A 12315-nucleotide genomic window follows, 5' to 3' on the forward strand; every position below is an offset into this window, starting at 1 on the left:
TATATTTAACTCTAATAATAAATAAGCATAAACTTTTAATTAAGTATGTCATTTTATTGTTCAATAACAAAATTTCCCAACTTTTCGGGAGGCCAAATCAACATAAGTTAACTCCACTCGTAAATTCAAACACTTGTGTAATAACCTCAACTGTGCATTCCTTTTGTGATATATGTTGCTCATATACCTGTTTGAAGTTCCCTGCATTAATAATAAGGGTAGCTTCCTTGAAATCTATGGTGAAAATATCTGAGATTTATTGTTTTTTCAGGTAATATTTACTTTGAATCTCTTAATACAGTTGTTTACGCAAGTGTCCTTCTGAGAAATGTAATTATTCCTATAATAAAATGGTGTTTATCATTTATCTCAATATCATTATTTCAAGATAGTTATAGCCTCTTAACATAAATACATACAATCAAATCTATCAAAATTACTGAATGATAATCATCGTCCCTCTACCTGTTTAATTAAAAAATATTACCTTCTACTTTTTAATTAAGCAGCTTATTACTTTACAAGTCTAAAACAGGCGTATGTAACAAACTAATTACTTGAGTACTATTTCCTCACACCTTATTACCCGCTAAAATCCACGACGTCACTGCGTACGCTTCATTGTTTCACCTTCTTTGTTACTCGCACGGTAATGACTAGAACTTTCTGGAAATTAAACACGACTGCGGCGCGAAACTCCACACTCATATTACAGTTGTATTACACGTTCAGTGTAAACTAATTTTCCTCTCATTTAAGTTTGCCGTGATATATTATCTTAGACGCACAAGGACTAGCGGTTTCGGTATTTTCTTTTGGTTATCTGTTTGTTGGTGAGCCAAACTTCGGTATGAACTTATTAGTACCTACAACGTAGTATTATATGTGTCGAATATAAGTTATAATGTTAATAAGTTATTATTATAAGACTAATGTTGGTGTTTTCATTATTAAGAAATATTATATGTTATTGAGGTTTTCTGTCTTTGCAATTGCCCCGGTCGAAGTAAAACTATGCATACAATTTAATCAAAATATTCTACAATGTACAATAACAGTAATTATAGTAAACTGACATATTATTAGATGTATATTCATACCCGGTAAATAAGCTAGTATTTCGCAGCAGGCAACATTCTTAAAAAAACTGCCGTCACACAATTGACGAGTAAAATTGCAATTCAACTCCAATCGTATGTTCGATTGTTGTAACAGGGTGTAACACACACCCGTTCCAAGTGAACTATAAAAGGCCACGTTCAAGTTATAGACACTACGCAGCGATAAAGTTGCTCGGAAATACTAGACTACATTGAATAGCTTATAACGTGGATGGGATAAACCTTAGATACGATATTTTCTATACTTATATTATTCTGTTGTCTGTGGTATTGTTAATGGTATTTTACTGTAGTTTATGGTACTTCTTTTAATGGGATTAAAAATATTACATTTAAAAACATAGTTTCATTTCATTTCATCATTCAATTTAATTATAAATATCTACGCTATTTTATATTTATAAATATCTAAAAAATGCAATGCCAGTAGCATAAATGAAAATTGCATTAATATTTCGGATTAACAGATAAATTAATCATCGCCCATATAGTCACGTAACAGTTACACTATTCTGCATCTAAACGCGGTGATTACCATGTCATAAAATATTAATAGGACATTGATGAGTCCCTAATTCGTATATCGCCACATTTGCATACAGCTGATAACCCTATTGCCTCCCACATGTTGGCAAATTGCCATATTATTTTATAAATTTCAACTATTATTTGATTTTAATTAGGTAATTCAATTGCTTAAACACTGGGTGAATTAAATTTTGATGTTTTGTCTATGAAGGAATTAGGAATTATTACACGTACCTAACTAATATACTTCGAAATTACGATACTGTATAACAATATTGTAAAATGGCAATATGTACCTACTGTAAATTATTAGCTACTAGCGGTCCGCCCCGGCTTCGCCCGTGGTACATGTTTACGTTTTCTCTACATAAGAACCATCCTCGTACTTCAAGGAATATAATAAAAAAAGAATTATCGAAATAAATTCAGCCGTTCTCGAGTTATGCGCTTACCAACACATTTTGCGATTCATTTTTATATATAAGATTATCGAAATAAGTTCAGCCGTTCTCGAGTTATGCGCTTACCAACACATTTTGCGATTCATTTTTATATACTTACTAGCGGTCCGCCCCGGCTTCGCCCGTGGTACATATGAAAAATAGATGTTGGCCGATTCTCAGACTTACCCGATATGCACAGAAAATTTCATGAGAATCGGTCCACCCGTTTCGGAGGAGTATGCAGACTAACATTGTGACACGAGAATTTTATATATAAGATAAGATTATTTTCTTCAGTAGCATTGAATGAAGACAGATACATTATTCAAAGGAAAACTATAATAATCTTAATAATGTATAAGCTAAAAAAATTCTCTTATATGTATAAGTATTAATATCATAGTCAACAAGCGCGACGTAAAATTTAATCATCATCACTACATAGTATAAAACAAAGTCGCTTTCCCTGTCCCTATGTCCCTATGTCCCTATGTCCCTATGTCCCTTTGTACGCTTAAATCTTTGAAACTACGCAACGGATTTTGATGCAGTTTTTTTTAATAGATAGAGTGTTTCAAGAGGAAGGTTTATATGTATAATAACATCCATTAAGTACTGTTATTTTTGAGGTTTCTAATGTGATGTCGTAAAAAATTACATTTTTTCCGCTTACATTGCAAACGCAGGCTGAACCCTACGAGTTTTATCAAAATAATGTACTAAGTATTATACATAATACACATTGAAAAGGTCTACAGAAAAGTCCGCGATGGTATATGTCTATCTCTTATGGATAACCCACAATAACTTTTTTTTTTTTTTTTTTTTTTTATTGGTAATAGGGAAGCGCTTGACCACAATCTCGCCTGATGTTAAGCTGAGATGTGGTCTAAGATGGAACGCGCTTCCCTAGAAGGTACCTGTTCACTCTACGCTTGAAGACCCCCATATTGTACTCGTCGGGGAACACAGACTCAGGAAGCATGTTCCAGTCCCTCGCGGTCCGGATAAAGAATGTGGAACCGAACCGCTTAGTCCGGGTACATGGAACGTCCACCGTATGGCGATGCCTAGAATCTGTGCGCCTCGACGATCGATGGAAGAACGGGGATGGCGGAACGAGATCGTGCAGTTCCGCAGCGCACTCTCCAAAGTGTATCCGATAGAAGACCGATAAGCTGGCCACTCTGCGGCGGTGACCGAGGCTTTGGAGCTTTTTGCCTACTAGGTCATCGTCGTTTATGAGCCTCTTGGCACGCCTCTCTATCGCCTCAAGCGCCTCCAGCTGGTACTTGGCGGATCCGTCCCAGAGGTGACGGATCCGCCAAGATTTTTTTTGTCATTTACTTTTTACGACAAATAATGGCTAATTTTCGATGCGATTTTAACCAATACAGCATTAATCCTTAACCAATTAAATACCTTCAATACATTGTTCATTTAATATAGATCTATATTATGGCCCTTTACACCGTATGATTTAAGTGAATATTTTCGAAGATATTACAGATTTAAAAATTGCGGGACGTAGCATTTGCGGCGGTACCGGCCGGCTATATAAGGCTATCTATTTTATACCCGTGCGAAGCCGGAGCGGGCTGCTATGTTTTTATATACAACGTTCACAGTTTTTCTGTAGTGTATTTAGTATCAGCATTGCACCCGTGCGAAGCCGGGGCGGGTCGCTAGTCTTATATATAAAAATGAATCGCAAAACGTGTTGGTAAGCGCATAACTCGAGAACGGCTGAACCGATTTCGATAAATGTTCGATAATTCTTTTTTTATTATATTCCTTGAAGTACGAGGATGGTTTTTATGTAGAGAAAAGGTAAATATGTACCACGGGCGAAGCCGGGGCGGACCGCTAGTATTGTAATAAATTTTTTCAAAATTTCATTCAGCTGGCTCGAAATCTGGCTTACATCGTCATAAGCATCGTCTAACGTGTAATATTATGAAAACAATAACAGATATAGAACGTGCACCAAAATAAACACAAAAGGGTGTAATTATCCCCGCCATAAGGCTTAATAAGTCCTATTTATTTTCCCTTCCTGTGATAACGATCACATAATGTGCTATCAACATTCTTGCTCTTTAGTTTGTTTTCTGTCCTCGTACCTCGTCTTAAAGCAGTATTATCTCCCGTGTGGAAACATGACAGCGCTATATGCGTCGTATAGCGCCATCACTTTTCCACACTGGAAAAAATACTGCTATAGCTTGTAAGACGTCATGAATATGATACATACATACGAAGCCTTTAATTCCGTATTTTTGTTTATTTATTAAAACTTCTCTGTTACCAGGCACGACGAAAATAAGCACAATTCTCAGAAACAGCTCGCAAGCCTGGAGGGCGCTACACGGCTATAATAACAAACAAGCTAGTCCTTCCCTTGATCTTAAATTTCTGTCTCATTGGACTTTTTGACATTTCAAGCGGGAAAAATGTACATTATAATTAAACGTACTTTTCAGAATGATGCCTTTTGTTCGTTTATTTTGTGTTCATGTTTAAACATTCTTTGTTTATGTTTATTATGCAGCAGTAATACATCTCTAAAAATTGTATTAAATTAACTTAAATTATTATTTTAATTTGAAGGGGAAATATTTGTATTAATACCTGTTATATAAGTATTATTATCACCTTATAACAACTAACACCTAATATCACTAATAATAATGTTGAAATATCTTCTCCATAATATATTTCGTATCTGCATGTGTTGGAACAAGCACGTCTGTGCCTAGGCACTGTCTGCGTCGTCAATATTGGTTAATTTGCTCCAAGCTCTGTTCGCAAGTAGGAAAGTTAAACCGTACCTCCAATATCTTACTTCTTTAATGAATGTAACTACTTACTTTGTAATTTAAAGTAGTATTTGATTAATGTTTTGGAACAGGATTGTTCTAAAGAAATTAAAAAAAAGAAAAACCAATCTCCCGCCAAAATTTGACATTTATGTAACAGGCTCAGGTCAACAGTCGTACAGCCAAGTTTATTTGCGCAAAATAAAAGCACTACGGAATATACAAAAACAAAACTGAAAACAGCAACGCTTCTGATGGTACCAATCTTCCTGCCAGTCACTCACAATAGACCCGATCACTAAGTGAACAAAATGCTGTCACAAACATTTCCTATGTGGCGAATTGAATCTGCATTTTTGAACGCGAAAATTTTTAAAGCCTTTATATTTCAGGCTTGCCTTTCATCCGCAGAATGAAATTCCACAATAGATTTTTTTTTTTTGAGAAATTGTATAGGAGTATTATGTAGTGAGCCATAGACAATGGTTTAAACTTCGAACTTTAATTAAAAACTAAAACGTCGACGAAAACCAAATACCGTTAGTAATAACGGGCCTATGTTAGTATTTTGGTCATATAGTCAGAGCTATTAAAAATATAAGTGTTTATTATAAGTGATTTATATTATATAGTTACAAAATGAGTGATACCTACAATCTTCTTTGTGATTTTTTTAAAATTCACCCGTTGTAATTTCTGACGTGATCTGACAGAGTAAACTTGGCAGATAAATAAAGTAAATAAAAATACTGTTGTAAGTATAAATGTTTTCAGTTTTCAGTTAAATATTTCTATTGTATCAGAAAACAGTAGATAAGCGTTAAAGTTAAGACGATACACAAAAAAAAATCTACTGCTTGGCGGGCGGAGTCTAATAGCTCGCTATCGCGAACGCGGGTGTGCGCGAAGTCATTCTTGCAAACTCGCCGCGCTGCCACTGGCCGACTCGGGACAAACATGTATGGAGTCGTCATACAGTTATAATATTCTTATACATATATTTAATTGTTGATTTATTGGTTTTATTTTCTTGCTTATAAACAAATAATCTTCTTTTTAACAACTACTTAGACATTATTAATAATAATATTTCGTAATGTTTACTTTATTACAAAATAAATAGGTTATAAATAATCTTTAAAATAACAAAAAATATTGTTACTCTGAAAAAATGAAATGGTACTTAATAACGCGGACTACTGAATTGATTTAGATAGAATTTGATGCTGACGTAGATATTACATCATGCCCAGAAATGAAAGGTACTATTTCTGAAAGAAGTTATAAACCCTAATTCTTCTCAGTCAAAGTCAAGAGTGGAAGATATCACTAATACAGTAAAACTGATGCGAAACTTTGGATGTTAATTTGTATATTTTTTTGTTAGTTGTTACTTAATCACGTCAAGACTACATTACCAATTTTGATAAAATATAGCTAATTGCCTGGATTTACACATAGGATACTTTTTATCCGAACTGAACACTTCTGTGGGATAAAACAGGATTCACGATATAACCTAATTCCAAGCGGGCAAAGCCGCGGTCGGAATGATATTTTTTTAAATAGAAAAATTGTTTTAAAAAAAACACAAAATATATTGACGCATGTATTTATTTTTTGCACTCTATTATAATTGTAATTATTCATTACAAATAATCAAAATAAAATAGCCAGAACAAAGTTAGGCCCTGGTAGGGTAGGTAGGCAGGTACAGCAATGTGAGACGAACACTGGCTTATTTATACCAATAATAATGTATTATAAACATTAAATTAAGTTTACTTTCTAACAACAAAAATACATAATATTAGCTAATGTGAAACGAATAAAACGAATCAACCAATCATCCCACAACAATGAAATGTGCACACAAATATTCATCCAAATCGGTTCATGTGATTAGGAGGAGTGACTGCAGCGCCATCTTCCGGGCCCAATTGTGTTTCCAGATCACCCAGGAACTCAATTTAATATACTTACACAAAATTTTTCGAAATTAAAACTCACATTACTATGTAAATATGAATATAAACCTGTTTTAGTACTAAGCAATTTCCCGCACAGGTGTAGTAAGTATAAATGAAATAAATATCAACATCAAATTCTTTATACAACATACTTATCTACCACCTACTAAGAAATGTAATTCTTGAAATTTTTTCGTATTTTTTTTTAAATATAATACTACTCCAATGAGCTCCTGTTCCATATCACGTCCGCCATACTTCCACTAAGTTCACCATGATTTTTAATTTCTTTGCACTTTGTTGCTTTTTGCTAAAAATGGAATCATGCGATAAAACCAGTAGAACGTTGATAACATACATTTTTGACTGAATAAAGGTACTTACGAAGGAGTGGGTTCACATTGTGAACAATCAGTGGGTTTATTTTCCTTCTGGATTCCGGATTTCTGAAAAGATTATTTATGCTATAAATGAAAAAAATCTTACACATTCGTTATGTACTTAAAACAGGGGTACATATCAAACATCGTCTATAATACAATTATCATCAAATTTAAAATAAAACCAACTTCTTCATTAATTTGTTCCAATTGTAAGCATTCTTTTTTCTCCAACCTTTATGTTTCTTCTTCTTATTTTCTTTATTGTCCCCATTTGTCTCATTTTGTCTTATCGTGTTGTCACCCTTTTTTACGATTGCGCGAGCGACACAAGTTCCCCGTGTGACGGCCGTAGCGGGAATGACTCGTGCAGCGATCGGGGTAGGAAGGTACAGGGCGGCTCTCGCTATATTGGCTGGTCGCGCGCTAATTTCAAGTATTTCTTGTTTATTTCAAAACCATCGCATATTTCAAAATTCTAAATCGGTAGACGTATAGGTTGTATATTTTATAGTTAATATCCAAAAAGTCGTAACTTTACGTTTGTTATTTTGAAGATGCCAGAGATTATAAAAAAATAACAATGAGAACTTTGTATTTTTTTTCTATCGAGAAAATATCATGGAATCATGTTTCTAAAACGGTAGACGTATTGTGTTACTATTGAACTTTCTTGTCAAGAATTTTCATCACGACAACTTTAATAATATAAAAATTACGAAGGTTTGAAAAGGGCCGTAAATGTTAGAAAAATTAATTCATCACCTTAACAAATAATACGAACTCTCAAAATTCAAAGCACGTTTTTTGTTATGTTCGAAATATCTGTTACAATTTTATTTACAGTAAGTAAAGAAAGTTCTCAATATTAAAGAAGTATATTTTTCATTTTTCTTTTGATATGGAAACGATTAACGTACCTAATCAACATATTAATTACTACCTAGTACGTAGTAATGAATGTAAGAACAAGTAAAATAAAACAATTGTTATGATTGTTTCCATAGAGCAAGTACCTAATATTGTTTCTAAAATATACCTATTAAAGTACTAAAATCGATGGATAATAGAGAACTACACTTAATTATGTGAAGCGTATATTTTCTCTCTCATCACATTAAGTTCTCTTGAAAAATTAGCCTGTCTTTTCCCAAGGTCGAAAAGTTCATCGAATTTACAATTTTGAATTTATTTTCAAATCCGTAATTCAAATTTTTAGTATCCTTTAGAGTTTAGATATTCGATTTTTGTTGCCATTTCATAATATGCACTATGCAAGTATGCCTAAGTAGAAAAAAAAAACATCAACATCAACATAATTCTGGAATATTCCACATAAACGTATCAGATACAATACTACAGCTACAGAGTCAATAAATATTGAAATACAATGACAAGCGCACATTGTCCGCAGCCGAAACTGGAGTGGTGGGCGTTTCTGATAATGGCCTTTGGTGTGTTCGCGATATTCCTGCTTATCAACTTTTTTGTTAAGAAAATCAATGGTATTTGTTTGTTATTTGTTAATTGTGTAGTAAGTAGTTGTAATGTATTAGTTATTGTTTCTTTATAACATTTTAGTTGATACTTATTCGTATACCTACTTAATACCAAAAAGAGAATGTATGTTGTAATGTTTATTAGAATCACATGGTCTATGGGGCAGATGCATGTTTTGAAATATCAATTTTAATGATCGATTTTTTTTACAAAGATGTAGATGTTCCTTAATTTGTAGACCGTACATCTTTATTTAGCAGTTTATCATGAATCTATACATATAATAAAATCGTAGGAAAGTCAAAACTGTACATTGAATATTTTTTTAAAAGAATACATAATCCATGATCTATAATCGATATAGAAGCCAAAAATATAGTTTTTAGAATTTTTGTCTGTTTGTCTGTTTGTCTGTTTGTCTGTTTGTCTGTTTGTCTGTATGTTTGTCCGAGCTAATCTCGAAAAGTACTGCATAGATTGACTTCAAATTTTGCATGAATATTACTAACAGGTCGTGTGAGGTTTTTTTAAACATATTATCATGCTATCACCTCCGGGGGAGGAGCTGTGAACCTTTACTTTTCTTACGTATTCCGTGAACTACGACAGCGTACAATCTAAAGACTCATGTTTAAATGTTGTTTTTGAGTAAGCCATGCTATTATCTAGCTTTACACTATAAAAACTACGTCATTTACGTTATTTGGGCAGAGAAACTGTTTAATGAATCTTAGTACTATAAAGACAAATTTGATTCAGCGCCATCTATGAGATTTCGTAAAAATCAAATCAATTTACATGTTAACACTACTGAACACAATGTTAAAAATTAATAATTTAAATATAATTATGTTATTTATTTATTTAACTCTTTAACGCATAATAAATCTTCCCTTCCCTATAAGGTGCGCTTATATAATTCGTGTGAATATACTACATTTTTAAAAGTGAGGGTAGATGTATATTATTTTAAGTCAAACTAGACACCATTACAGTTAATCTAATATTGATTGTGTTCATTGGTTACATTTTTAAAAATCTTCGTGTTTTAATAATTCGATCACGAGGCGGGACTCTAATACAAAAAGGTTAGTTCGTTGATAATTATTATTCCTTCATCATTTACATGTTGTTAGTAAAAATATACTTTGACTGTTAATACTTTTGTTCAGTATTTATCTGTATGATTATTGCTTGGTAATTAATATATTTTCATGTCGTATACCTAATTATAAACATAAGTGTGATGTGAAACTAGCTGGATTTATTTTTACACACTCACAGTCTTATATTTTGTGTTAATGTTAAAATAGTATTAATAGTGTAAATCATAATATTTTTTCAAAGTTAAAAATATTTCCTTTTTTGTGATGGTGTTGCCATCGAATTAAACCGCGCTGTCGTTTCGTTCACAAAAAGTCATGTTATTAGGACCGAATATGTAGCCGCCTCAACTTACGGAAACGAGAGTAACCTGCGTTGTCTGTTAGTTATTATATAGTCGAATTTAACGTTACATGGAAATTGGAATCTAAATATATGTATACCTACTTATATTAAATCTGTAGAGGTCAATTCTGCACATGAAATATATTTCCTAAATAACTATCACGAGGTGATTAGAGATCGACATCGACGTCAAAAATATTTGTCCGTCTGTCTGTCTGTATAACCGTTATAGAAACAAAAACTACTCGACGGATTTAAACGAAACTTGGTACAATTATTTTTCATATTCGTGAGCAGAGCAGCAACTCCATTTTTAAGCTTTCGTCGCGTGTGCGTTCTTAATGCGTGTATCTTAATGGTTAAAGCTACACAGAAATCAAGTATGAAAGAAATGTTCTCCATATTATATAAAAAATATCTCCCGACATCATAAATGTCTATCTTTTATGGTTGAGCTTAGGAGTTCAAAGCTTTCTGATTATATTTGTCTACTAGCTGTCCCCGCGACTTCGTTCGCGTGGAATAGTGACTATGGGACCTATGACCATGGGCTCAGGGTGGAGCAACAATAAAAAATCATTTTTATTTTCATGCTCCCACTCCCGCGCCCACTCGCACTCCCACGCCATATGCCACGTTCAGTCCCAATCCCACGCCCACGCCCACTCCCCTTCACAATTAGTACCTACCAGATCAAAGCCAGGGTAAGCGCCCCACCCAGCCCCACCGTGGCTACGCCCATGCTGAATTACTACTTAACATACAATTATTGAGTAAATACGTACAACCATACTGTACTGTTGTACTACCATAAATAATTAAAAGAATTGTTATTAAAATTTCTTACTAAACTGAGCTAAAAAACTTACGTACCAAATTATTAAAGAAAATCAAGAAATGAAATGCCTAACCTATACCAAATAGTTACTACATATTGTAATTAAAAATTATGATTAGTATATAATATCGAAAATCAAAAAAGAAATGCCTAACTAATTCTACGTAAAATTTCTTTTAAATTATGTCATATTATTTTTTAGGAACCAGGGGGGGGGAGAGGAGCAAATTCTATTTCCTTCCTTTCTTAAACGGATGTTTTTAATAATCTATGGTGTAGCCAGTAGCCACTGATCAGCTTAATCGATACTCAGTTTTTATCAAATCCAGAAACAAATCCAAATTAGATCTTTCCTGTCTCACGCACGTAACTAAAGGCTGAAGAGAGAGAGAGCACGTAACTAAACCGTTTAGACGAAGAAAAGTGTATAGAAAAAGGAATAAATAATTTCATAAACTTCCCGACGATCTTTAAAAATAAATTATAACTTTCATTTTTTTCATTCCCACTTTTACCCCTATGTAGGTATAATAAGTGGATGAACCAATTTTGATACACTTTATCTAAGAACCAGCGTCGGAAAATATTCTGCCTAACAAAAAAAACCGCATCTAATTCGGTTTACCTGTTAGCCAGCTACGGTGCCATAGACAGACACACACACACACACAGAAATACATAGCGGTCAAACACATAACACCAGTCTTTTTGCGTCGGGGGTTAAAAATATAATACGACATAATTTAAAGGACATTTTATGTGGAAAATTTACCTATACACCAGGGTAGATAATTTTTGAAACAAAAAAAAATCGCAGTAGGATGAAACCCATTAGAAAAGGATATGATAAAAATGTAAGGAAAAATAAATTACGGTCAATCGGAGTTCGGGAAGTGGGAGGGGGGGAGCTTTTAAGAGAAAAAAATGGTTTCTCTCGATTTCTCGATAATAATAACACCTGCTAATTTTTTTCTACATATTTTAATTGTACAGACATCACTTTTCTACAATTTTATTATATGTATTGATGATGATGATTGAGATTATAACACTCTTAGTCCGTTTTAATTTTTTATCACCCGCATCAGTGCCACCTAAAAAATCTTTATATATCGAAATTCGAGCAAAGTTAAGAAAATGAGAAATAAGAGTTCTCAAGGATCGTTAGAGATAAGAGGCTTACTATTGACCGAAAACAACATGTGTTATGCCGAACCTGAAACCGCTTCACAACGAGAATTGCGGCTCACAGCTGACCGCGAACGGC

This window comes from Colias eurytheme, chromosome 18 (assembly GCF_061535395.1).
Source record: "Colias eurytheme isolate Ceu_HAF_F1 chromosome 18, ilColEury1 Martin Lab GWU primary, whole genome shotgun sequence".
Lineage (NCBI taxonomy): Eukaryota > Metazoa > Arthropoda > Insecta > Lepidoptera > Pieridae > Colias > Colias eurytheme.